Source organism: Ranitomeya imitator, chromosome 9 (genome assembly GCF_032444005.1).
Source record: "Ranitomeya imitator isolate aRanImi1 chromosome 9, aRanImi1.pri, whole genome shotgun sequence".
NCBI lineage: Eukaryota > Metazoa > Chordata > Amphibia > Anura > Dendrobatidae > Ranitomeya > Ranitomeya imitator.
In genome coordinates this window covers 2,746,849-2,772,328 of record NC_091290.1, presented here as the reverse complement: position 1 = coordinate 2,772,328, position 25,480 = coordinate 2,746,849, and positions in this window count along the sequence as shown.

The window sequence follows — 25,480 nt, the reverse complement described above, 5'->3', positions numbered from 1 at the left end:
GTTCAGGATTTCCATCCTTTTTTTTTTCAGGACTGTTTTTTTTAAAAACTGCAGCTCTTGGCAGAAAACGCAGGTCCTTTTTTTGGTCCTTTTTTGTCCTTTTATGATGCGTTTTTTGATGCGTTTTTTGATCCTTTTTTTTTATGCAGTTTTCTAACCCTACCCCTAACCCTACCCCTAACCCTACCCCTACCCCTATTCTAACCTTAGTGAAAAAAAAAAAAATTCTTAATTTTTTTAATTGTCCCTACCAATGGGGGTGACAAAGTGGGGGGGGTGTCATTTACTATTTTTTTATTTTGATCACTGAGATAGATTATATCTCAGTGATCAAAATGCACTTTGGAGCGAATCTGCCGGCCGGCAGATTCGGCGGGCGCACTGTGCATGCGCCCGCCATTTTGCAAGATGGCGGCGCCCAGGGAGAAGACGGCCGGACGGACACCGGGACGCCGGGTAAGTATAAGGGGGGGAGATTAGGGCACGGGGGGGGCATCGGAGCACGGGGGGGCATCGGAGCACGGGGGGGGGGCATCGGAGCACGGGGGGCGGGATCGGAGCACGGGGGGGCAGCCACACTCCGCCCACGCACTTCCGCCCGCTCCCCCGCACTTCCTGCTGCAGCGGTTCTGCACATCAAATCGCAGTAAAACCCGCAGATATATTTTTGATCTGCGGGTTTTACTGCGGTTTTGACCTCACAATGGAGGTCTATGGGTGCAGAACCGCTGCGGTTCAGGAAAAAGAAGTGACATGCTCCTTCTTTTTTGCCGCAGCTATTCTGCGCGGCTTTTTAAACGAAATTCCGGATCATGTGCACAGCAGTGACTGTTTTCCATAGGGTTACATTGTTATGTACCCTGCATGGAAAACAGCTGCGGAACCGCAGCGGCAAAACCGCTGCGGTTCCGCAGTAAAAAACGCACTGTGTGAACATGGCCTCAAATTCCCATTTTACACTTGTGTTCTCTACGAAAGTGAATGTAGTGTCAACTGATCTTCATGATGCCATCGAAACAATAAACCACACTATCCATAAACAGATATGATGAGGGAACACTGAGCTAATTTACATGAATTTACATCTCCTGATCCAGATGAATTACATCCTAGGGAACTGAAAGAGTTAGCTGAGGAAATTGCAGAACCACTAGCCAGAGTCTTAAAAAAATCCTGGAAAACAGGAGATGTCCCAGAAGATTGGAGAAGGGGACTTTAATAGTTGTCTACAAATATCTGAAGGTTTGTCACAGTGTAGAGGGATCATCGTTCTCATTTGTACGTGGCAACATGAGAAACAATGGAAAGAAACTGAAAGGGCAAAGATACAGATTAGGCTAGTTTCACATTTGCGTTAGAATCCGCAGCGTTTAATCAAGTGCAGGAAAAAACGCATATAAACACGTACAAACGCGGCGCTTGTTAGACGCATGCGGGAATGCATGCAGTTAAAAAAATGCAGTGTTTACACGCTTTTCCATGCGTTTTTTTCCTGCGTTTGCGTTTTTGATGCGCATGGTGAAAAATTTTACAGGAGAAAAATCTAGATAACCAGACACCGCCAATGGGACTACAGAGGGCGTGTATTATGGGATCTCTTTATATAGACCCTTGTACTGCTGAAATCTTCAGATTTTGCTCCTGTATCCTGTGTCATGGTGGATCTTCGCATGGAGAGCTTTTATTTCAACCTGGATTTAAGCATCAAGCTGTTTCTTGCCTGTGCGTTTGCTTGGGAGCAACACAGAAATCGTGAAAGATGGAGAAGGAGACGGCGTGGGCGTTTTTGGAGACCCCATTATTGAACTACGTGAGAGACATGGAGCCTTTCACACGCTGTATGGCGAGCTTAATGCCAACCCGGAGAAATTCCAGGAATATACAAGGATGTCGCAAGACTCGCTCCGGGATTTGCTTGCTCGTGTCCAAGGAGTCATACGGAGACAGGACACCCAGCTCCGTAGAGCGATTCCACCCGAGGAACGTCTGCTGGTTACTTTAAGGTACGTAAGAAATCTAAACCAATGGCAGTGCTAATTTTGGGTGTTTTGACATGTATTTTTTTTGGTATTTTCCTTAATGTCTTTAGCAGAACAACACGATAAATAGAATTGATTGTAATGTTTTTTTTTTTTTCTTCCAGATTTCTGGCCACCGGAGAGAATTTATCATCCCTCCACTTCCAATACCAGCTTGGAATATCCACCCTGTCCGGAATAGTTGCGGACACCTGTTGGGCTTTGTGGAATGTTCTCCAGGATGAGTTTATACCCCTACCCACCTTGGACATGTAGATTGAAGTTGCTGAAAAATTCTGGAGTGTGTGTGGTTTCCCCAACTGTTTGGGAGTGGTGGATGGAAAGCACATCCGCATTATCAAACCAGCCAGAACAGGACCGGAGTACTTCAATTACAAAAAATATTTTTCTGTTGTGCTCATGGCAATAGCCGATGCGGACTGTCACTTCATCGCCGTGGACTTTGGAGCTTTTGGCCGTGGCAACGATTCCCAGACTTTTAAGAACTCTGATATGGGTCGCCGTGTGTATGGCAAAAATTTTAATTTTCCACGGCCACGACCGCTCCCCAACACTCAAGGTCCACCAATGCCATTTGTTATGGTTGGGGATGAGGCCTTTCAGATGTGTGAAAACCTACTGAAGCCATATTCCAGTCGGGACTTGAACCACACTAAAAGGATTTTTAACTACAGACTGACCAGGACCCAAAGAACAGTTGAGTGTATCTTTGGGATTCTAGTCTCAAAATGGCGCATTCTTGCATCAGCCATAAATCTAAAAGTGGAAACAGTCGACGAGGTGGTCAAAGCCTGTGTGGTTCTCCACAATTACATAATGGCTAAGGAGCGGCCCAACATTGAACTGGATGAACCAGTTGCAAACCCACTGCCTGATTTCTAGCATCACCCGCTGCGGTCAACTGCTGAAGTTGGTCACATGCGGGACCAATTTGCTGCCTTTTTTATTCAGATATTGGACGTGTGTCATGGCAGGACAATGTTGTGTAAATGTCCTGTTGGGATTTTATCTACTAGTTATTTTCTTAAATGTTACTAATATTTCTCGTTAATAAACTTTATTTTTTGGTATCTTGACTGTGTCTCCTATGTATTTGCTCTACAAACCAAGGCTGTCCTCACACCAGCAGTATTTGGTCAGTATTTAACATCAGTATTTGTAAGCCAAAACCAGGAGTGGGGGATAAATGCAGAAGTGGTGCATATTTTTCTATTATATTTTTCCTCTAATTGTTCCACTCCTGGTTTTGGCTACAAATACTGATGGAAAATACTGACCACATACTGCTAGTGTGACGGCAGCCTTAGGTTGTTAGTGGTAAGGTTGTTGACGTCATTGCGTCCTGATTCTGTCCTGCAATATCTATTAGACGCAGGCTGAAGAGACGATGGCTGTTTAATACAAAACAGATCTATGCTCATCAAGTCAGGTGTCAGAAATAATGAATTCATGATGCACATATAACAGCCTCATGAATTCACTATTTCTGACACATGTCCAGGTGCGCATAGATATGCCGTGTGTGACCGCCATCGTCCCTTCACTTTGTGTGAAATAGATTACGTACACAGAAGAGAAAATGGAGGTTATGCAAGGCAGATCTCTACTCACCAGGTCAAGTGTCCTAACTAATGAGTTTTTGGACACCTGACCTGTTGAGTATAGTTCTGCATTGTATTGCGCCATTTTCTCTTCAGTCTGCAACACTAGTCACAGACTAAAGGAAGAGATTATGGAGATAAGTATTAAGTTTTTGGCCCACCTCATATCTCTATACTAAAGACACACAAAGCTGCAGTCTTTTACTTGCTAACTACTGGAGCTATGATGTGGCCAAAAAAATAAAGTGTGCAGCGCACGGTGTGTGTTGCCAGCGGCGAAATACACAATTAAACCACACATAATTGGGGCAAAAAGCAATAATATTTATTTTGTTATACACAAAATTTTTATTTAACTGCGCCTGCTTGGGGTAGAGTGATGAAAATGGGGTGTGTGAAGCTGTGAGGCCTGGCTAAGTGTGGATGACGCAGGGGTGGCAGGACAAGGGGCAATTAAACTAGTGGGGTCTGGTAGTTCGGGGATGGGGCTTGACACATGAGAGGCCTGAGACGCACTGGAAGGGTGAGACAAACCTGACATTACAGACACACTGGATGGTGAGGGGGGAGAAATACTGATAGTACGCTGTTTTTTATTTTTTCTCCCTTACTGGGATCGCCGGGTTCTGGGAAGCCTCAGTTGGCTCATGTCGTGGCATGGTCGTGGTTGGTGACCTGTCAGGGTCCGGTTGCACTGTGCTCGTAGAGCGTGCAGCCATGCCAGAGTCCATAGTGCTCGTAGAGCGGAAGGCCATGCCATGGTCCATTGTGCTCATAGAGCGGAAGGCCATGCCTGGATCCTGCTGCATTGTGGTGGTGGTGGAGCGGAAGGCCATGCCAGGGTCCTGCTTCTGCATCATGGTGTCAGTGGAGGAGGTCCAAGCAGGAGCAGTGATAGTCGTGGTGGCGGTGGGCTGTCCAACAGCACTCAGCATGGTGGTGGTACTGTACTGGTGTCCAGCAGTGCTAGGAATAGAGGTGGCCGTGCAGTGGTATGCAGCAGAGGTCAGCATTGTCCGGTGCCCTCTGCCGCTGCCGGGAGGAGCCCCCCAAAAAAAGGGGCAGAGGACTGGGAAAGGGGAAGACCTGATGGACCAGCTTCCTGGTCTCCAGTTAGTGTGGCAGGCCCACTTGCTGCAGCGTTGCTGGATGGCTGGGACGGGTCCATGGCTGTCTGATGAAGGACCACTCCAGAACCTGGGCCAACAGTGCTGCTCCATGTGCTGTGAAAAAAAGAAAAAAAAATGAATACCAAAAATTTACCAAACGCCAACTCCTGTTGAATAGAAACATACAGATTATGGCAATACAATACAACCTAATACACCGAAAAAATACTTACGTTCTCTGGGCAAGGACCGGTCTTAAAAATGCCAGAATGCGATGGTATTTTTACTTTCGGATCCTTGCTCCTAAACCACTGGGAACACGACTCTCTTGACGCAGGTCCTTGTTGAAGCGGTCCTTCATCGAACGCCAACGTGTTTTGACTTTCAGCACTGTTGAAAAAACAAAATATAATGGTTAGACAATGGACTTTTGGCCGTGCTCACACAACTGTGTGTGATGAGACAAACTCCAGAGAGTTTTTCTCATCACACAGTTGTGTGAGCACGGCCAAGGTCATTGCTGCATCACACTGCAGTGCAATACTCACAAAATGCATTTCAGACCTGAGTCGGGGCGTTGTCCCAGCCATCCCACATCGCTTTGGCCACCTCATTCCATAGCTGCCGGATCGTTACGTTGTCCGAGTGCTGTGGAACCCGGGAACTCGCTCATGGACCAGGGAGATGAGGATATCGTTGTCAATGAGGTCCTCATCCCGTTATGGAACCTAAAACATACAGGTCCTTCTCAAAAAATTAGCATATAGTGTTAAATTTCATTATTTACCATAATGTAATGATTACAATTAAACTTTCATATATTATAGATTCATTATCCACCAACTGAAATTTGTCAGGTCTTTTATTGTTTTAATACTGATGATTTTGGCATACAACTCCTGATAACCCAAAAAACCTGTCTCAATAAATTAGCATATCAAGAAAAGGTTCTCTAAACGACCTATTACCCTAATCTTCTGAATCAACTAATTAACTCTAAACACATGCAAAAGATACCTGAGGCTTTTATAAACTCCCTGCCTGGTTCATTACTCAAAACCCCCATTATGGGTAAGACTAGCGACCTGACAGATGTCAAGAAGGCCATCATTGACACCCTCAAGCAAGAGGGTAAGACCCAGAAAGAAATTTCTCAACAAATAGGCTGTTCCCAGAGTGCTGTATCAAGGCACCTCAATGGTAAGTCTGTTGGAAGGAAACAATGTGGCAGAAAACGCTGTACAACGAGAAGAGGAGACCGGACCCTGAGGAAGATTGTGGAGAAGGACCGATTCCAGACCTTGGGGAACCTGAGGAAGCAGTGGACTGAGTCTGGTGTGGAAACATCCAGAGCCACCGTGCACAGGCGTGTGCAGGAAATGGGCTACAGGTGCCGCATTCCCCAGGTAAAGCCACTTTTGAACCATAAACAGCGGCAGAGGCGCCTGACCTGGGCTACAGAGAAGCAGCACTGGACTGTTGCTAAGTGGTCCCAAGTACTTTTTTCTGATGAAAGCAAATTTTGCATGTCATTCGGAAATCAAGGTGCCAGAGTCTGGAGGAAGACTGGGGAGAAGGAAATGCCAAAATGCCTGAAGTCCAGTGTCAAGTACCCACAGTCAGTGATGGTGTGGGGTGCCATGTCAGCTGCTGGTGTTGGTCCACTGTGTTTCATCAAGGGCAGGGTCAATGCAGCTAGCTATCAGGAGATTTTGGAGCACTTCATGCTTCCATCGGCTGAAATGCTTTATGGAGATGAAGATTTCATTTTTCAGCACGACCTGGCACCTGCTCACAGTGCCAAAACCACTGGTAAATGGTTTACTGACCATGGTATTACTGTGCTCAATTGGCCTGCCAACTCTCCTGACCTGAACCCCATAGAGAATCTGTGGGATATTGTGAAGAGAAAGTTGAGAGACACAAGACCCAACACTCTGGATGAGCTTAAGGCCGCTATTGAAGCATCCTGGGCCTCCATAACATCTCAGCAGTGTCACAGGCTGATTGCCTCCATGCCACGCCGAATTGAAGCAGTCATTTCTGCCAAAGGATTCCCGACCAAGTATTGAGTGCATAACTGAACATTATTATTTGATGGTTTTTTTGTTTGTTATTAAAAAACACTTTTATTTGATTGGATGGGTGAAATATGCTAATATATTGAGACAGGTTTTTTGAGTTATCAGGAGTTGTATGCCAAAATCATCAGTATTAAAACAATAAAAGACCTGACAAATTTCAGTTGGTGAATAATGAATCTATAATATATGAAAGTTTAATTGTAATCATTACATTATGGTAAATAATGAAATTTAACACTATATGCTAATTTTTTGAGAAGGACCTGTAAATGAAGACATTCATAAATGAAGACATTAAATGTTGTATACTTTAACGTAAGGAAAAGAAAGAAAATAGAGGCTGAGAAATGGCATGAATAAGAAAAGTCAAGATACAAAAGGAGTCCAGAAGAAAATTGTAAAGAAAGAGTAAAGTAAAGAAAGGAAAATTCAATAATACTAAAGTGAGGATACAGTAAACAGTCTTGTATACTTACACGCTGCCGCCTTGACACTCGACCGTGACCCCGCTGCTCCTGCCCAGCCTCTGCCACAGTAGAAGTGCTCTAAAAAATGAAGAAAAAAATTGTCATATGTGTAGATGTGACAGTGAATACTTACCAATCTGAGGAGGTGAATACTCACTTCACTGACATGTTCGGCTTCAGAAGGCCTAGGACGTTGCTCCTCATCAGAAGAAGACATTCTGATGCATGCAGATTGAAAGAAATGGCAGAAATTAGGACATGTAGAGATAGAAAATACAGGCATTGGCTAGGATATACTCACATTGTTTTGAGTGTAGATTCCTTCTTGTGTCTGGTCTGCTGCGTCTGCTCTTGTTCCCAGTCTGCTGAGTAGTGACCTGGCAATGCCCACTCACTCCCTTTATCACCTTGTATGTGGGGGGTGGCTAATCAGTGTCTAGACATGTTTTTCTCTGGTGCAACACATGCGTTCACGAACGCAAGCAAACGCATGTGCTTGTGGCTGCATTTGTTCACATAGACAGCAATGCGTTTTTTTTTTGCGCACTTCTACCACTAACAACCGCAAACGTTTCTAGTCGGCAAATTGATGCCTCGAAAATTACTACATGTAGCATGTACCGTGCCAAACCGCAGACGACGAAACGACGCATGCATCGTCAAACGCGGCAAAACGCAATCAAACGCAGACACTTGCGTTCCTAATGTTAAATATAGGAATACACAATGCATGTGGATTATTGCGGATGAAACGCTGCGGACACAACCGCAAATGTGAAACCAGCCTTAGATATTAGAAAAAACGTTTTGACGGTGAGGATGATCAATGTGTGGAACAGTCTGCCACATGAGGTGGTGAGTTCTCCTTCAATGGATGTCTTGAAGCAGAGGCTGGACAGACATCTGTCTGAGATGGTTTAGTGACTCCAGCATTGAGCCGGGGGTTGGACATGAGGACCTCGGGGGGTTCCATTCAATCTCTAACATTCTATAATTCTATGAATACCCCACAAGACCTACTATATACCTGCCTGATTTGTCCTTTCTAGTTTCTCCTGACCTCATGATTTTTCATCGGTGACTAAATTGCTATTTTTGTTGAATGTTTTTCTCATTCCCACATGCTCCACACATTGAGTACAGAAGACAAAGCTTCTCATTGTATCAGCTCTGAAGTCAGGACATTGAGAAGACTGAAAGGGATCCGCGTGCCAAGGAAAAGAAGCTGCAGCCGGGCGCAGTGATGTCAGAGCCCCCCGTGTGCCAACCTCATGTGTGACACCGTAACTCATTAAATGGGGCGACCTTGACCTTCCTACAAGCGGCTGCCAAGACTCGGCGTGACCACCGCTCCAATAACACGTGTATTCCTGCACTGTCAGAGGGTCCGGTACTGCTGGGGGCGCGCGTGTTGCCAAGTCCAGAGCTTATGAGCCGAGTACAGCTGTTATACAATTCCTCAAGGTCCCACAAAATGAACCGTGTTGTGTTGTTATTGACAAGCGATAGAAAAACTAATAAAAGGCTAAAATCTAGTAAAAATGATAACCACGAATGCTTCCAGCGATCCCGAAACCAGAGGGTCAGACTGATCCATGGTGCAGGCGAGAAGTGTCAGCTGCGCTGGCGGAATATGAGTGATCCAGCAAGGTTCCTTCTTCACTGTCTCCATTCTCCTTCTCACGTTCTTTTTTCCTGCCCTTTTTTCCAACTCTTTCACTTTTTCTTTTTGCCTCTTTTTTTACTCTCTTCTTCTTACTCTGGCCATCTTTTTTCTTACTCTTTTTTGTTCCTTTGTCTGATACTTTCTCTTTATTTTTGTTTCTTTTATTTCTTTGTTTTTCTCTGTGTATCTTTTTGCTCTCCTTCCTTTTCCTTTTATCTTATCTTATTTTCTTTCCTTTTGTTCTCTTTTTCTTTCCTTTATTTCTCTTTTTTTCTCTCCTATCCTGTTTCTCTACTTTTCTCTTTTCCTTCTCTATTTCCTCTCTCTTTTATTTCTTTCCCACATTCTCGCTTTCATTCGCTGGCTCCTTTTCTTCATTATTTCTCTCTTTTCCTTTTTTCCTGTTTCTTTCATTCTGTTTCTTCTCTATTTTTCCTCTCTCCCTTTATTTCTTTCCTGCTCTCTCGCTGATTTTTTCTTTCTCCCTGCTTTCTCTTTCTTTCTCCCTTTTCCTTTCTTCCCGTTTCTCTTTCGTCTCCATGTTTCCACTCCCTCCTTTTCTTTCTTTCGCTCTTTCCCTTTCATGTTTTCTCTTTCTGTATTCTTTGCCTCTCTTTTTCGGTCTGTGAGAGCAGAGTTTGTGCAGTCAGGCAGACACATTTTTCCTGCACTGATACATTGTAACAGACGGAGCACTGGAGCGATTGTGCAGCGGATGGTTAGGCTCACACGGTGGATACTTGGAGCTCTGTATGGTTCGGGTGCACGGGACCACTCTGTGGCAGATCAGTGATTTTGGGGGCGACATTTCGCTCCTTGTAATTAGACCTTATTCACACTCGCTGATTGCCAGGGTTAGAGAAAGACTGAAGTAAACGCAGGATTGACGCTGGATGGAAACCACCGCCGGGGTCTTCATTGTCGATGTGTTTGGCTCAGACTGAATTACGGAACTTGCAGAAGCTGAGGAATATGAAGCCATGTTCACATCCCATGTTCAGAAGTGGCGCTCGTCGTGTCCATAGATTATAATGGATGATACTGAAGGAGAGTCTCTTTTTGGCGCAGTTTTTGATTGCCATGTAGTGTCTCCGTCCTCACCTGTCGCTCATCCCTTTTGACTATATACTTCTTGATGATACTGCTGTGGAGCGTAATTCTGGGCCGACGTCACCCGCCGGGCCATGAACCAGCCGGCGGCCTCTCCACGGAGGACGGGCGCCATTATTCCTGAATTCTCGTCCGGTTACAGCGTTGTTTACTGAGTATCAGGCAGAATCCTCACTCAGCGGACGCGGCTTCCATGGCATCCATGTGACAGGTTTATTTATCGGCTGGAGGACGTGAGCCGCGACTGAGTCTCATCATTTGTCCCTCCGCGTCCGCCCTTCAGTTTGATGGCAGCCACATTACGTGCCCTCAGATAAGACAAAGGTTCCGTCCTTCCAACCATTCATTCATTAACGGAGCACGAGGCATGTCTAATTAGTGCAGTCTGGAGCAGCCAGGCGGCCATCGCCCTATATCCGGGTCCTCACACGGTTAATCAGAGCGGCGATCCTCCATCTTACTGATAATTTCCAGCACTCGCCCTGCATCACTGAGCAGATGAGATCTTCAGCTTCTTCTTCATCTCTCAGGAAATATGGATGGCCCTGGAAAGGAATTATCAAATGAGCCGGCGAATGTGTCATCCGCTGCCAACATCCCCCAATGAATGTAGATTTATGGTGGGCGTCCTGGGCGCGCGCTCTTCACGAGCCCCTCGTATCATGAATCAGGGCACAGGCGTCCGCTGACATGTCCAATTGTGTGGGAACTCGCAGAAGATGAACTTCCTCTACGCTGCGAGCAGTCTAATGGCCGCCGCCATCCTTTATTGTGCCATCCTTTACACTATTTGCTCCCATTACATGGAGATGACGTCCCGGACTACACAGAAATGCACATTATTCTCCACGTACAGAACAGAATAATGGCTGCTGCCTGCCAGGGGCATAACTATAATAGGTGCAGGGGTCGCAACCGCGCCTGGGCCCAAAAGGTCCAATTTACCCATAGGAAAACACTATTACTATTATTGACCCATGCAGTTTGGGGCTGGGTGTCGACTTCACATTGGGACACACAAGCTTCGAGCTGCGCCCCTGCTGCCTGCCCCCAATCTAGGGACAGATCATAGGCCCCCCGCCATGCAATATCCAACATTGCCACAGTGCCTTGCTCCACAGACGCCATGAAGGGTTAATTGGTTGTGGTTTCCGTATGCAGTGAGTGGAGGTGATGACCATCCAATGACGCACAGCACACGCTAAAAGCAGCTGACATCAACATCCTTAAAGGAATCCTCCAAACCTAACTACAAGGGTCCTCCCACCTAAAGATTTCTGGAGGACAGCGCCATGGTGCCCACTGTCATCAATGTCTAGAGCGGCTGCGAATATTGCCAAGCAAGGCCATTCTCTGCTGTGATCTCCATTGTGCACAGCCGGGGGCGGAGCATGACACTATAAAAAGAAACGAGTGTCAGGCCCCGCCCCCTCAGGCCCCGCCCCATTTAGTAGCACTGGTGTTTATAAATTGTATCAAATGTATTAAAAGGGTCAGAAAATAAATGACAGCCGCAGAGCTGCACCAAAAGGGCGGATTTTTCTGGTTTTAGGATTAATTTGTTACATTTATTGAACACCAAAGCAGATGTAATGAAGGAGACATGGACAGCGGGAAAATAAATCATAAGATGACACCAGATCCCAAACATGAGGAACAAGATTGTAAATTATAATGTAGACATCCACAAAGCGACACAACTCCATCATAACCGCATTATCCGCACACTCTTCCTGGCAGTTCCCATGATGCCTAAACACAGCATCACATGACCATCTGGAGCCAATAGCCCTTCTACATGCTAGTGAGGGCAATATGATTATCCCCCCCCCCCCCCCCCTAAATTCTCCTGAATAAACTTTATAAGTATCCAGTCATCTGGCCCATTATAACTGTGACAGGAGCTGTCCAGTCATCATCTGCACCTGTGATAAGTGTGTGCCTCACTGCTGGACAGCCTGTGTGATGACATCATGAGGGTCTGGGTGTCAGGAATAAGCTTTATAAGTATCCAGTCATCTGGTCCATTATAACTGTGACAGGAGCTGTCCAGTCATCATCTGCACCTGTGATAAGAGTGTGTGCCTCACTGCTGGACAGTCTGTGTGATGACATCATGTTGGTCTGGGTGTCAAGAATAAGCTTTATAAGTATCCAGTCATCTGGTCCATTATAACTGTGACAGGAGCTGTCCAGTCATCATCTGCACCTGTGATAAGTGTGTGCCTCCCTGCTGCAGAGCCTGTGTGGCACAGTCTGTGTGATGACATCATGTTGTTCTGGGTGCTAGTGGCGGATCCCAGACTCCTGGAGACTTCAACAGGCACTGAAAATAATCTGGAGACAGTGCCTTGATGATAACTGTCCCAATGGAACAGAGCAGCAGTGTAAAGCATGGAGGATCAGCAGCCTGAGTCTCTGATGAGGTAGGAGGAGGATTTCAGACTACCACAGTCTCTAATAGACAAGGAGGCTTATTCGCCATGCAATGCTCCTCTGGGAAATTAAATATGCAATTGCCTCTTCTGAGAAAAAGAGGACTTAAACTCTATAGTGCCACCCAGAGCCTCTCTCCTAGCCAAATCAGTTCTCATGCTTCGCACTGACGAGGGCCAACAGCCCGAAACACCGTGTCTGCGAACTGAGATACTGATTTGGCTTTTATCCTAAGTCATATTGCACGACTCGTTAAAGGGTTGATTGTGACTTGTAGGATCGCTGCTTCCAACAGGTGGCGCTATAGAGTGCATGTCCTCTTTTTCTCACAAGAGGCAATTTGCATATCTAATAGACAATGGAGAGAAGCAGAGGGTCAGCGAACAGGGTGAGATACGGGTGTTGTGTGGAGCCCCCTAATGTAGGGATTGAGATTTGCATCCTGGGTGTTCATGTGGAAATCAGCAGAACTGTGTCTGCCGCTGTGGATTTGAATGGACCCTCTGGATTGGTGCAGAGTCCGCAGCGCACGTGCCACGTATTGTGCTGATATGTGTGCGCTTTCTGCGTTCTCCAAGCACCAGCTGCTGTTACCGTAAATGCCGCCTGTCAGGGTACATGGGCCGCAGGAGATCCAGGTGTTGAGGAAGAGGCTCCAGAACCGGGACCAAGATTTCCTGCAATCATCATCCAGAACACGGACGGCAGAGAAGAGAAGTTTATTGCTGAGAGGGAAGAAGCGTGAAAACAAGGAAAGATTAAAAGGAATATCCAATTAACAAGCGGCGTAATTGCTCGCAGACATTCGTTTTATAGAAAGATGAAATAGCAGCGAGTTCTCATCGGAATCAGGGTCACAATGTACAATCTGAATGAAAGCCGCTGATGAGCGCCGCTGTCTCAATCACACGTGCCACCAAATTTATTCTCTGCCGCTAATTGTCCGAGTCAGGCTGGCGACAATGTATCAGCGCCGCGGCCCGGATCACGCTGATCACGGAGAAATTCTCTCTGAGGACAGGAGCAGGGGACACCAGGCCATCACTTCGCAACCAGTGACAGCGGCCTCAGCGGCGGTGGCGTTATGTAATATGGAGGACGCCGCGCTCCCGTAATTCAGACAGACAGCCATTTACATTTATAATCAAATAATCCTGCATTTTTTATTGGTCTTGAAAATTAATGACTTCTCTGATCGAAAGTGATGAGCGGCACCAACAAGGAGGAGATAATCGCACTGCCGTACAGTCAGAACCGCTGTGCCCCGTGTTCTGCAAAACTGCGAGATGCCTCCTAATGAGGGTGCTGCATCAGGTCAACCATCATCACCTGGAGCACAGGACCTCATGAAGATGTGTCCGGAGACTATAAGGGCAGCAGGAAGTTGTCAGAGGTGCAAAATAGCAGCCAGCAGTTGTCAGGTTACGGCAGGCAGGTATGGATGAAATGGTTAAATTCTGTAGACATCCATTTGGGTAGATCACCAAAGCCATTCCGCTGGATCAGAGGGTCCATCTCATCCATGCGTGGCCAGGACAGGAGAAGCCACCTCTCTGCTCGCAGTTAATGGCCTGCGCCATGCTGCTCCCATAACTCCCAGGTTGTATCATATCTGTAATGACCACAACGTCCAACCCCGATTCTGACCATATTGTGCCCCTGTGTAAAATGGAGGGAAAACAAGAAGCACTGATCAGGAAATCTCTTAGATTTCATCACAGGGAACTGATTGGATGTTGGATACTTTTCCATTTTCTTTGAACTAATTATTAGAGATGGGCGAACCCGAACAGTAAGGCTATGTGCACACGTCCCGAATTGCCGCTGAAATTTCTGAGGCAAGTCCGCAACTGTGCTGCGGGTAAAACGCATGCAGAATTGGCATGCGTATTCCCGCTAAACACTAGCATTTTTGCCAGCTTAATTAGCCTGCAGAATGCTACCGTTTTACAAGCGATCTGTAGCCCCGCTTGGAAAACTGATTGACAGGTTGGTCACACTTGTCAAACATAGTGTTTGACAAGTGTGACCAACTTTTTACTATTGATGCTGCCTATGCAGCATCAACACTAAAAGATCTAACGTTAAAAATAATTTAAAAAAAAAAATCATGATATTCTCACCTTCCGGCGGCCCCGGCAACATTTCCGCTCCTTGCGATGCTCCCGTTCCCAATAATGCTTCGCGGCAATGACCCCAGATGACGTAGCCTCTCGTGAGACCGCTACATCATCACAAGTCATTGCCGCAAAGCATTATTGGGAACGGGAGCATCGCAAGGAGCGGGAAGACTGCAAGGGATGCCGGAAGGTGAGAATATCACGATTTTTTATTTTAATTCTTTTTTTTTTTTTAACAATTATATGGTTCCCAGGGCCTGGAGGAGAGTCTCCTCTCCTCCACCCTGGGTACCAACCGCACATGATCCGCTTACTTCCCGCTTGGTGGGCATAGCCACGTGCGGAAAGTAAGTGGATCAATGCATTCCTATGTGTGCGGAATCCCCGCAATTCCACACAAAGAATGAAACACAAAGAATGAAGCACAAAGAATGAACTTACTGCGTTTATTTCCGGAATGCGATTCCGCCGCGGAAAAAAAAACAACATGAAAAAAAACATGTGCACAAAAAGTGCAGATTGAATTCTAATAATAGGATGCTTAATGTATGCATTTTTTTCACGGTTTTATCACGCTTTTATAGCGGAAAACTGGAAAAAACGTGAAAAATCCTGAACGTGTGCACACAGCCTAAAGTCCGGCGTCCGTACGAAACACCTACTAATCGGGCACGGACATCATACACGGACTACGTCAGGAAGTCCATGTTACTGTACGGCCCCCAAATACCTGGTGTTTCTCGCAGCGTCATGTGCCTGACAGCGAAGCAACCACTGCATTTTACCAGTGGTAAAATCATCCCTGCCAGTCAGAGAGCCGCGGTTTCCCTGTTGTCAAATTACAGCATGAGCCCGCATCTGTGATTGGAGATATAAAGTTTACCTCCGGTCACTGGTGTCAGCTGATGGCACTACTGCTCCCATCAGCTGACACCTGCTGCCACTAATAAGTGAGAGCAGGAGCGGCTGATGGGAGTATTCATCAGGTGCTCCTGCACTGTAAATAAATAATTAAAAAAAAAAACACAGTGGGTGCTCCTGTATTTTTGATAACTAGATGGCTGGATGGATGAGGGATGGCTGGAAGAGGGATGGATGGATGAGAGATGGAGGAAGGGATGGCTGGATGGAAGAAAGGATGGATGAGGGATGGGTAGAGGAATGGTTGGAGGGATCTATGGAGGTATGGTTAGACTGATGGATGAAGAATGGAGGGATGGCTGGATATGGGAGGGATAGATGAATGAGGGATGGATGGAAGGATCGGTGAGGGAAGGATGGATGAGAGATGAATCGATGAAGGATGGACTGAGGGATAGCTGGATGAAGGGATGGCTGGAATCCATAGTGTCCCACACCATAATCCATCTGTGCGACGTGCTCTTCAGCATGAACGGTGACTTTATGCAACCGTTCATGCTGAGAGGTAAGAATGAGCTGCTGCGAGTGGGCGACAGAACTACAGTGATCACGGCTAGCACAATGAGAAAAACTCAATGCAGCGTTGAGTTCACTGCAGCTCACCGTGAGAAATTTTTCCTGGTGAACTCATCGCTGCACTGTAAGGCTTTTCTTACTGTCCAAGTGGTGATGTCAAGGAGGTCACCACAGTTCATTGGCTGGCTAGGAATGCAGCCTCAGAGACCATCAGTAAGCTCGATAACATCACCACCGGTCACTGACTCTGTGCTAGCAACAGCTCATTCACCAGTGGTTCTCTCTCTGGGCAGTCGCATCTTGGCACCATCCAGGTTAAAAACGGTTCATTCCCCAGACATGTATTATGGTGTGGGACAGAACAATGGACAGGTGTTGGATATGGTTGTTTTTATTCATTTTTTTAACAGGAGATGTTGGCTCCAATGGAATTGGACATTATGTGAGTATTGTTTGTTTACTATTTTATGTTTTTTACAGGAGATGAGGGATTCAGTGGAATTATGCGTTATGTGAGTTTATGTTTATTATTTTTAAATAAACAAGTAAGAGTGTGTTTTTTAATTTAAAATAAAGGACTTTATTCTGGCTGTGTCTTTATTACCATATAACTATAGGATTCGTAATGGATAGGTGTCTTACAGACGGCTCTCCATTACTAAGCTGTGGGCTTGATGTTACCGGATAATACAAATGTGACATCAACCCCACAAATATGAACCCCACTTGCCACCACCAGGGGGAAAGTGGGTTTAGTGGGGCAAAGCGCCAGAATTGTCACATCTAATAGATGCGCATTTTCTGGGCGGCTGCGGGCTGCTATTTTTAGGGTGGGGGGAGGCAATATCCATGGCTTTTTACCACCTTGAGATTACCAGCCCCCAGCTGTCTGCTTTAGCTTTGGCTGGTTATCAAAAATGGGGGGACCCCACACTGTTTTTTTTAACTTATTAAAATATTTTTTTTAAAAAACAGTGTGGGAACCCCTCTATTCTTGATAACCAGCTGATAGCTGAGGGTTGCAGCCTCCAGCTGTCAGTTTTGCCTAGCTGGTTATCAAAAATACAGGGGAACCTACGCCAGTTTTTGTTTAAATTAGTTATTTAGCGCATAGGTACCTGCTGATGAATACTCCCATCAGCCACAGCCTTCTCTTGCTGTTAATAACGGTAGCAGGTATAGGCTGATTGGAATATTAGTCCCATCAGCCGTCACCAGTGGCTGGAGGTAAACTTTTAACCATTTGATCACAGCTGTGGACCCTAACCCTAGCCCTGAGTAATATAGTCCGAAAAATACTGTAAGACAGACGTTTGTCCTCCAAAGTTTTTTGGGGAAACGGGGGTGCGTCTTGTAGTCTTACAATTACCGTGGTGGTAGCAGGAGTCGAGTGATTCTTCCGGTGGTCCAACACGGCAGGGCGATGATCTCACTCCCATCCCAGCCTGGTGTGGTTGGTGCTGCAGGTTTGGTGGTGCGGGGGCTCCGGAGACATTTTGTGAAAGCCCGGAGCCCTCGCACTTCCATTGACTCGGTGCTGTGGCCTCCGTGAAAATGGGAGATGAGATCTTGGTGCCTAGATCTCAATCTGCGCATGCGCTGCTTCCAACAGTCATTATCACCGAGCGCCGCCGAACCTGCAGCACCAGCCTTGGGATGGGATTTCCTGGAGACTACCACATAGCAGCAATAGTGTGCTGGGGCTTCGGGCTTTAATAAAATGTCTGCAGAGCCCGAGCACCGCCGAACCTACCACACCAGTCTGGGTCATATCATCGCCGGACGATCAAACACCCCCTGTGACTCCGCTCCACCAGTGCTGCCGATCCTACCAGGGTAAGCTGAATTCAGGACTGTAAGATGGACCGCCATTTGACGCATTAATTTTTTTCCCCCATTTTCCATCTGAACATTTGGGGTGTGTCTTATGGTCCAGTGTGTCTTATAGTCTGAAAAATACGGTAGACTATGATCTTTATGTTGACTTTTGAATTTATGTGCTTGTTCGTATGAACCTTTAACGTTGACTTTTCAGATGACGTCTGTTGCAACTTATTGTCTGCTTTCTTTGCAAGGCAGGGACACAGTGGCATTGAACAAAGGATATTTCCTAAATATGTTGATTGACAAAGTGTGGGTCCTGTGGCTTGTTGACGTGCAAAACAGAGAAGGCAGAACTATGTAGAATGATTAAATACTCAAAAAATCCAAGTTAATCTCATCACACCTTCCTCTTGACCTCTGGTCTGATGGCTTGAAGGAGAACGGTTGTGAACTACATAAGGGGGAAATGCCTCTGTAATAAGACAATCAGAAAGAAAAATTACAAAACCACAGGCAGTAACATTCTACAGAATGTTAGCTTAGGGCACCATGGCCTCCAGCTGAAAGAACACACATCTGCTCTTCTGACCATTGCTGAAACCTCAGAAATGTCTTGAAGAATCCAGGTTGGGACAATCAGGTCACCTGGCCACATACCTCACTACTATTGGTCAGCTTCCTAAACTTGTGTGTGCATGCCAAAACAGGGGTGCCACTGGTGGGGGTAATCAGCCCTGGAAGCCCCGAAGTCACAGTTGGTCTAATCCAGGCAAGTCAGCAGAATGGTGAAACTCTAATTTGCACCATCTTGGGTAATTTGCTGTGACTGTTCTATATCTTAATGTCTGTTTTTTAGTTCAATAAAGCATTGCCACACTGTCTTACCCTTACCCTCATGTCTGAGAAGTTTTATGCCCATGATAAAAGGAAAGTGGGAGTTCATTGGGATGAGCCCTGGTCCATGCACTCTTGGGCCAACAGAGAAGTGCACCCACTGACCCCCCGTATCTCCTCAACGGGGTTGACAGAACTCTGGAAAAGTAATTGGCACTAATACAAAACAGCTGTAAAGTCAATGTTCAACTACAGTTGTGGCCAAAAGTATTGACACCCCTGCAATTCTGTCAGATAATACTCAGTTTCTTCCTGAAAATGATTGCAAACACAAATTCTTTGTTAATATTATCTTCATTTTATTTGTCTTAAATGAAAAAACACAAAAAGAATTGTCGTAAAGCCAAATTGGATATAATTCCACACCAAGCATAAAAAGGGTGGACAAAATTAATGGCACTGTTCGAAATATCATGTGATGCTTCTCTAATAGGTGCCACAGGTAAGTTACAGGTGCTGTTAATTACACATAACAGGTGTTGGCAATAACTAAATTACACCTGCAGCCAGTTGACATGGATTAAAGTTGACTCAACCTCTGTCCTGTGTCCTTGTGCGCACCACATTGAGAATGGAGAAAAGAAAGAAGACCAAAGAACTGTCTGAGTACTTGAGAAACCAAATTGTGAGGAAGCATGAGCAATCTCAAGGCTACAAGTCCATCTCCAAAGACCTGAATGTTCCTGTGTCTACCGTGCGCAGTGTCATCAAGAAGTGTAAAGCCCATGGCACTGTGGCTAACCTCCCTAGATGTGGACGGAAAAGAAAAATTGACAAGAGATTTCAACGCAAGATTGTGCGGATGTTGGATAAAGAACCTCGACTAACATCCAAACAAGTTCAAGCTGCCCTGCAGTCCGAGGGTACAACAGTGTCGCCGTCTGAATGAAAAGGGACTGTATGGTAGGAGACCCAGGAAGACCCAACTTCTTACCCCAAGACATAAAAAAGCCAGGCTGGAGTTTGCCAAAACTTACCTGAAAAAGCCTAAAACATTTAGGAAGAATGTTCTCTGGTCAGATGAGACAAAAGTAGAGCTTTTTGGGCAAAGGCATCAACATAGAGTTTTCAGGAGAAAAAAAGGCGTTCAGAGAAAAGAACACTGTCCCTACAGTCAAACATGGCAGAGGTTCTCTGATGTTTTGGGGTTGCGTTGCTGCCTCTGGCACTGGACTGCTTGACCGTGTGCATGGCATTATGAAGTCTGAAGACTACCAACAAATATCGCAGCATAATGTAGGGCCCAGTGTGAGAAAGCTGGGTCTCCCTCAGAGGTCATGGGTCTTCCAGCAAGACAATGACCCAAAACACACTTCAAAAAGCACTAGAAAATGGTTTGAGAGAAAGCACTGGAGACTTCAAAGGTGGCCAGCAATGAGTCCAGACCTGAATCCCATAGAACACCTGTGGAGAGATCTAAAAATGGCAGTTTGGAGAAGGCAGCCTTCAAATATCAGGGACCTGGAGCAGTTTGCCAAAGAAGAATGGTCTAAAATTCCAGCAGAGCATTGTACGAAACTCATTGATGGTTACCGGAAGCGGTTGGTCGCAGTTATTTTGGCTAAAGGTTGTGCAACCAAGTATTAGGCTGAGGGTGCCAATACTTTTGTCTGGCCCATTTTTGGAGTTTTGTGTGAAATGATCAATGTTTTGCTCTTTGCTTCATTCTCTTTTGTGTTTTTTCATTTAAGACAAATTAAATGAAGATAATAATACCAAAGAATTTGTGATTGCAATAATTTTCAGGAAGAAAATGAGTATCAGCTGACAGAATTGCAGGGGTGTCAATACTTTTGGCCGCAACTGTAAGTAACATGACTGTATATAGAGCATGTGAGAGGCAGAGTATAGCAGAAGTGAAGATGGTCAGAAGTTACCAATCTGAGAACAACTGCATCTAAAAATCTTGGAACAATCTCAGAAAAATGTTACCCAGAGTAAAATTGCATTGACTGTGAATTTCCTCCATCTTCAGCACAAAATATCAACAAAAGATCCAGAAACTATTAAGAAATCCAAGTGCACAAAGGACATGGCCAACGGTCAGTTTTGGAAGATCTAGATCTGCTGGTAGTCAGGATAAAGTGCATCAGACAGGATCCGGTTGTACAAATCACTGCATGGGCACAGGAAACCTTTCAGAAATTATTGTTTGTGCAATCTACAAATGAAAGCGACAGCTCCATCATGTAAAAATGAAGCCATATATCAGCACAATCCAGATATGCTGCAGTGTTCTCTGGGCCAAAAAACTATAATGGATGGAGGCAAAATGGTAAACTGTTCTGTGGTCGGAGAAATCAGAATGTAAAATTGTTTATGTAAACCAAGGACACTCTGGACTCAGGAGGAGAGGCACCATCTAGTTCATTAACAAGGAGAGGGACCACCCAGCTTGTTATCGAGGAGAGGGACCATTCAGCTCGTCATAGAGGAGAGGGACCATTCAGCTCATTATTGGGAGAGGGACCATCTAGCTTGTTATCACTAAAAGGGACCATCCAGCTTGTCAACAAGGAGAGGTACCATGCAGGTTGTTATCAAGGAGAGAGATCATCCAATTAGTTCTTTATCGAAAAGAGGGATCATCCAGCTAGGTATCAATAAGAGAGATCATCCAGCTTTGTATCGATGAGAGGGACCATCCAGATTGCTATCTATGAGAGGGACCATCCAGTTTGTTATCAATGAGATATATTATCCAGCTTTTTATTGAGGAAATGGACCATCCAGCTTGTTATTGAGGAGAGGGACATCTAGCTTGCTATAGAGGAAAGGGACCATCCAGGTTATAATAGAGGAGAGGGATCATTTAGCTTGTAATAGAGGAGAGGGATCATCCAACTTGTTATCGAGGAGAGGGACCATCCAGCTTGTTGTCGATGAGAGGGACCATCCAGCTTATCAGGGAGAGGGACCATCCTGCTTTGTATAGAGGAAAGGGACCGTACAGTTTGTCATCAAGGAGAAAGACTATCCAGCTTGTTATAGTGGAGAGGGACCATCTGGCTCGTTATCAGGGAGAGGGACCATCGAGCTGGTTATCATGGATATGTACCATACAGCTTGTTATCGATGAGGGACCATCCAGCTTATTGTCAGGGAGAGGGTCCATCCTGCTTGTTATAGAGGTAAGGGACCATACAGTTTGTCATCAAGGAGGGGAACTATCCAGATTGTTATTGAGGAGAGAGACCATCCAGGTAATAACCAGGGAGAGGGACTATCTTGTTTGATATTGTGGAGAGACACCATCCAGCTTGTTATCTGGGAGAGGGACCATCCTGCTTGTGATAAGAGAGAGGAACCATCCTGCGTGTTATCAGAGAGATAGATCATCCAGCTTTGTATCGAGGAGAGGGACCATCTAGCTTGTTATCAAGGAGATGGACCATCCAGCTTGTTACAGAGAAAAAGGACCATCCAGCTTGTAATAGAGGAGAGGCATCATCCAGCTTGTAATAGAGCAAAGACACCATCCCACTTGTTATCAAGGATAGGGGCCATCCAGCGTGTTATAGAGGAGAGGAACCATTCTGTTTGTTATCGGTGAGAGGGACCAACCAGCTTGTTATCAGAGAGGGACCATCCTGCTTATTCTACAGGAGAAGGACCATATAGTTTGTCATCAAGGAGAAGGACTATCCAGTTTGTTATAGTGGAGAGGGACCATCCAACTTGTTATCAGGGAGATGGACTATTGAGCTGGTTATCATGGAGAGGGACCATCCAGTTTGTCATAAAGGAGAAGGACTATCCATCTTGTTAGAGTGGAGAGGGTCCATCTAGCTTGTTATCAGGGAGAGGGACCATCCAACTTACTATTGGGGAGAGGCACCTTCTAGCTTGTTATTGAGGAGAGGGATCATCCAGCTTGTTTTCATGTATGGAAGCATTAGTGCCTATGGCAGGGACAGTGCACTCATGAGATGCACCATCAATGATGAGCATTATATAGAGGTGACAGAATAACATCTGTTCCATCCATACAACATCTATGGATTGGGAAAGTCTTGTAAATTTCTGCAGGATAATAGTAAATCAGATTCAGCCTATATCACAGACACACAGCTCAGCAGGAGAAGAGGTCAATGACAAACAGTCCACCTGCATTCGGGGTCACTAACTAATAGGTAACATTTGGTGCATTATAAAATGAAAAATGTGGAAAAGACCCCGAACTGAGAAGCAGCGGGAATATGACATCAGTCAGAAGGGACCAACGTTCCTCTTCCAAAACTCCAGCGATTGTCTCCTCACTTCCCCAATATTTCCATACTATGTACGTTGTTGGAATTGAGGAAGTGTAAGCTGGGACATGAGGGGTTATTTTGTGGGGGCGCTGGTGGCCAACGGATCTGACAAAGTCACATGACTGTTAGCAGAGCTGCAGCTGATCACTTCTTACAGTCGCAGCCCAGGGACATCGATCCGCAGCCTCCATTACAGCTGAGTCGAGCGTATTAATGTTTAATGGCCACAAGTTCTGCTGATGAGTTTACTGCGATATAATGTGCGATGTCTGCAGCGGCCGCCCGGCACTTATGTCACTTCACGTCCTGTCCTGGAGCTGCCGACACAGAGCGGATGTGACAGCGACTGTGGGTACAGCGCGGAGGGGATCGGCTATCGGAAAACTCGGGGATTTTGAATTTTATGCTTAAACACAAGGCAATAATCTGTAATCAATGAGACTGCAGCAAGATGTTCTTCAGCAGCTGCGCAAGTTCAAAAGAATAATGGCTGCCATCTTAGAAAGACCCCAGGAACCTCAGAATTTATATGTAGTGTATAGTCCTGCAGTCTGAATACACGAGAGGGGCTGATATCTGGATACTGGAGCTGTCACGATTCACACCGTGACCGTCACCCCTACGTCACGGGTCGGGGTGACTTTAGGCCAACAGACGGCTATCACATGTGCAGGGGGGCTTATCTTAGTTATCCCTCCACTCCACAATGTGATGAAAAAACACACACAAGGCTATTGACCTCTTAGTTTACAGCAGGGGCTTATTCTAAGTATCCCACTGCTCTTCAATATACCACGAACTGCAGAGATTTATGTATATCCCACTTACAGTTCCACTTAAAATTTGCAGCTCTCTGGCGCCCCCCTTACTCTCAGGTCAGATTAGGTACTGCACCTAGGGTAATTAGTCGCCAGAAAGGCTGCCTGCTATATACTGGCTATTGGGCACGCTGCAGCGATGCGATAAACTACTCCCACTCAGGCAGGAACAATAATTATTAACGCCGCAGTCGCTACGACGACACCCAAAGGCACTGTACAAATGTATGCTGCCACCAGCTTCGATTAAACGGTCCGAAGCTAACCCAAAACAGTAGCGTAATTCCCTTCAGAAGACTTAGGGTACGTTTTAGAGCAGGAAGAACGAAAACTAGTAATTTATATATTTTACTCCGTCAAAATTAAGGCAGTGTTTATTAAAAGATGTTACAACATGAGACAATTGAAATATGTACAAGGTAAATTATAAAATAAACAGGGATTAAATAAGAAAATGTACAACTCACATGTTCTCAGTTTATATCAGGCAAAACCATGCTGGTGGGCGGAGCTCCCCAAATGTCCCAGTGCATGATGACGCTGGTTAGGAACAGCTCTTCAAGTCAGACTCCCATAGACTCCAGCAGACAGACCGACTTATAGCTCAACCTGATGACATCACAGAAAGGGCTGGTTTTTCCAGACCCTCCTACCTCTTCAGTTTAACTAAATTTAACCTAAATTTGTCTAATGCCTGTAACTCCGCTACAGAACATGTCATAGTCATAACAAACCCAGCATTCATCTCGAATTAACATTGGCATTCTAATGATATCAAATATGTCCTATTTGTGATGCATAATTACCGAGAAATCCCTATTTTTTACCTGATGGAGTTAGAAGCTCATGTTTACAGCGGTTGACAGATCCGCCGATGGATGTAAAGAATATGTATTTTTCCATTTTCTAGCCTAAATCGTTAGCCCAATATCTTACAAGAATGGAACAAAGGACTTCTTGCATTTACAGAAGGGAATCAGACCGGTTTTAGCTAGTACCACTTTCCACTGCAGCTATGCCAGTCGTAAATACCTTCAATAAAACTTCCCCACGTACATTGACAAGGCCAGCTAAACACAGAGTGACGGGGGGGGGGGGTTAACGCCCACCCTATATGTGCTGGCATAGAAACTAAATTTATATGATATTTCATACAATATCGTGACAGGAGCATTATAAGAGGGGCTGATATCAGTCACATATGGTGTAATGTCTGGAGGTTATATCAGTACTGGAGCGTTATAAGAGGGGCTGATATCAGTCACATATGGTGTAATGTCTGGGGGTTATATCAGTACTGGAGCATTATAAGAGGGGCTGATATCAGTCACATATGGTGTAATGTCTGGGGAGTGTAGTGCAGCAGGGTTGGTGCAGTGTGACAGACAGGCAGTGACCACAGGAAAGTTAAAAAAAAATTTTTTTCCCAAGAACCTTACACCTGGAACACAAATGGTATCCTCCGGATCACAGGCAGGAAACAAGACAGTCCGTATCCGAGACCGGTTGCTGTGAGCGACTGCACCACGTGTCACGCTGAGCAGTGCCAGTCCTTTCAGCTCCGCTTGGCTCCGTGTTGCTTCACACAGGCTGAAGTTTTGCAGAGCCACCTGCTCTGCCAC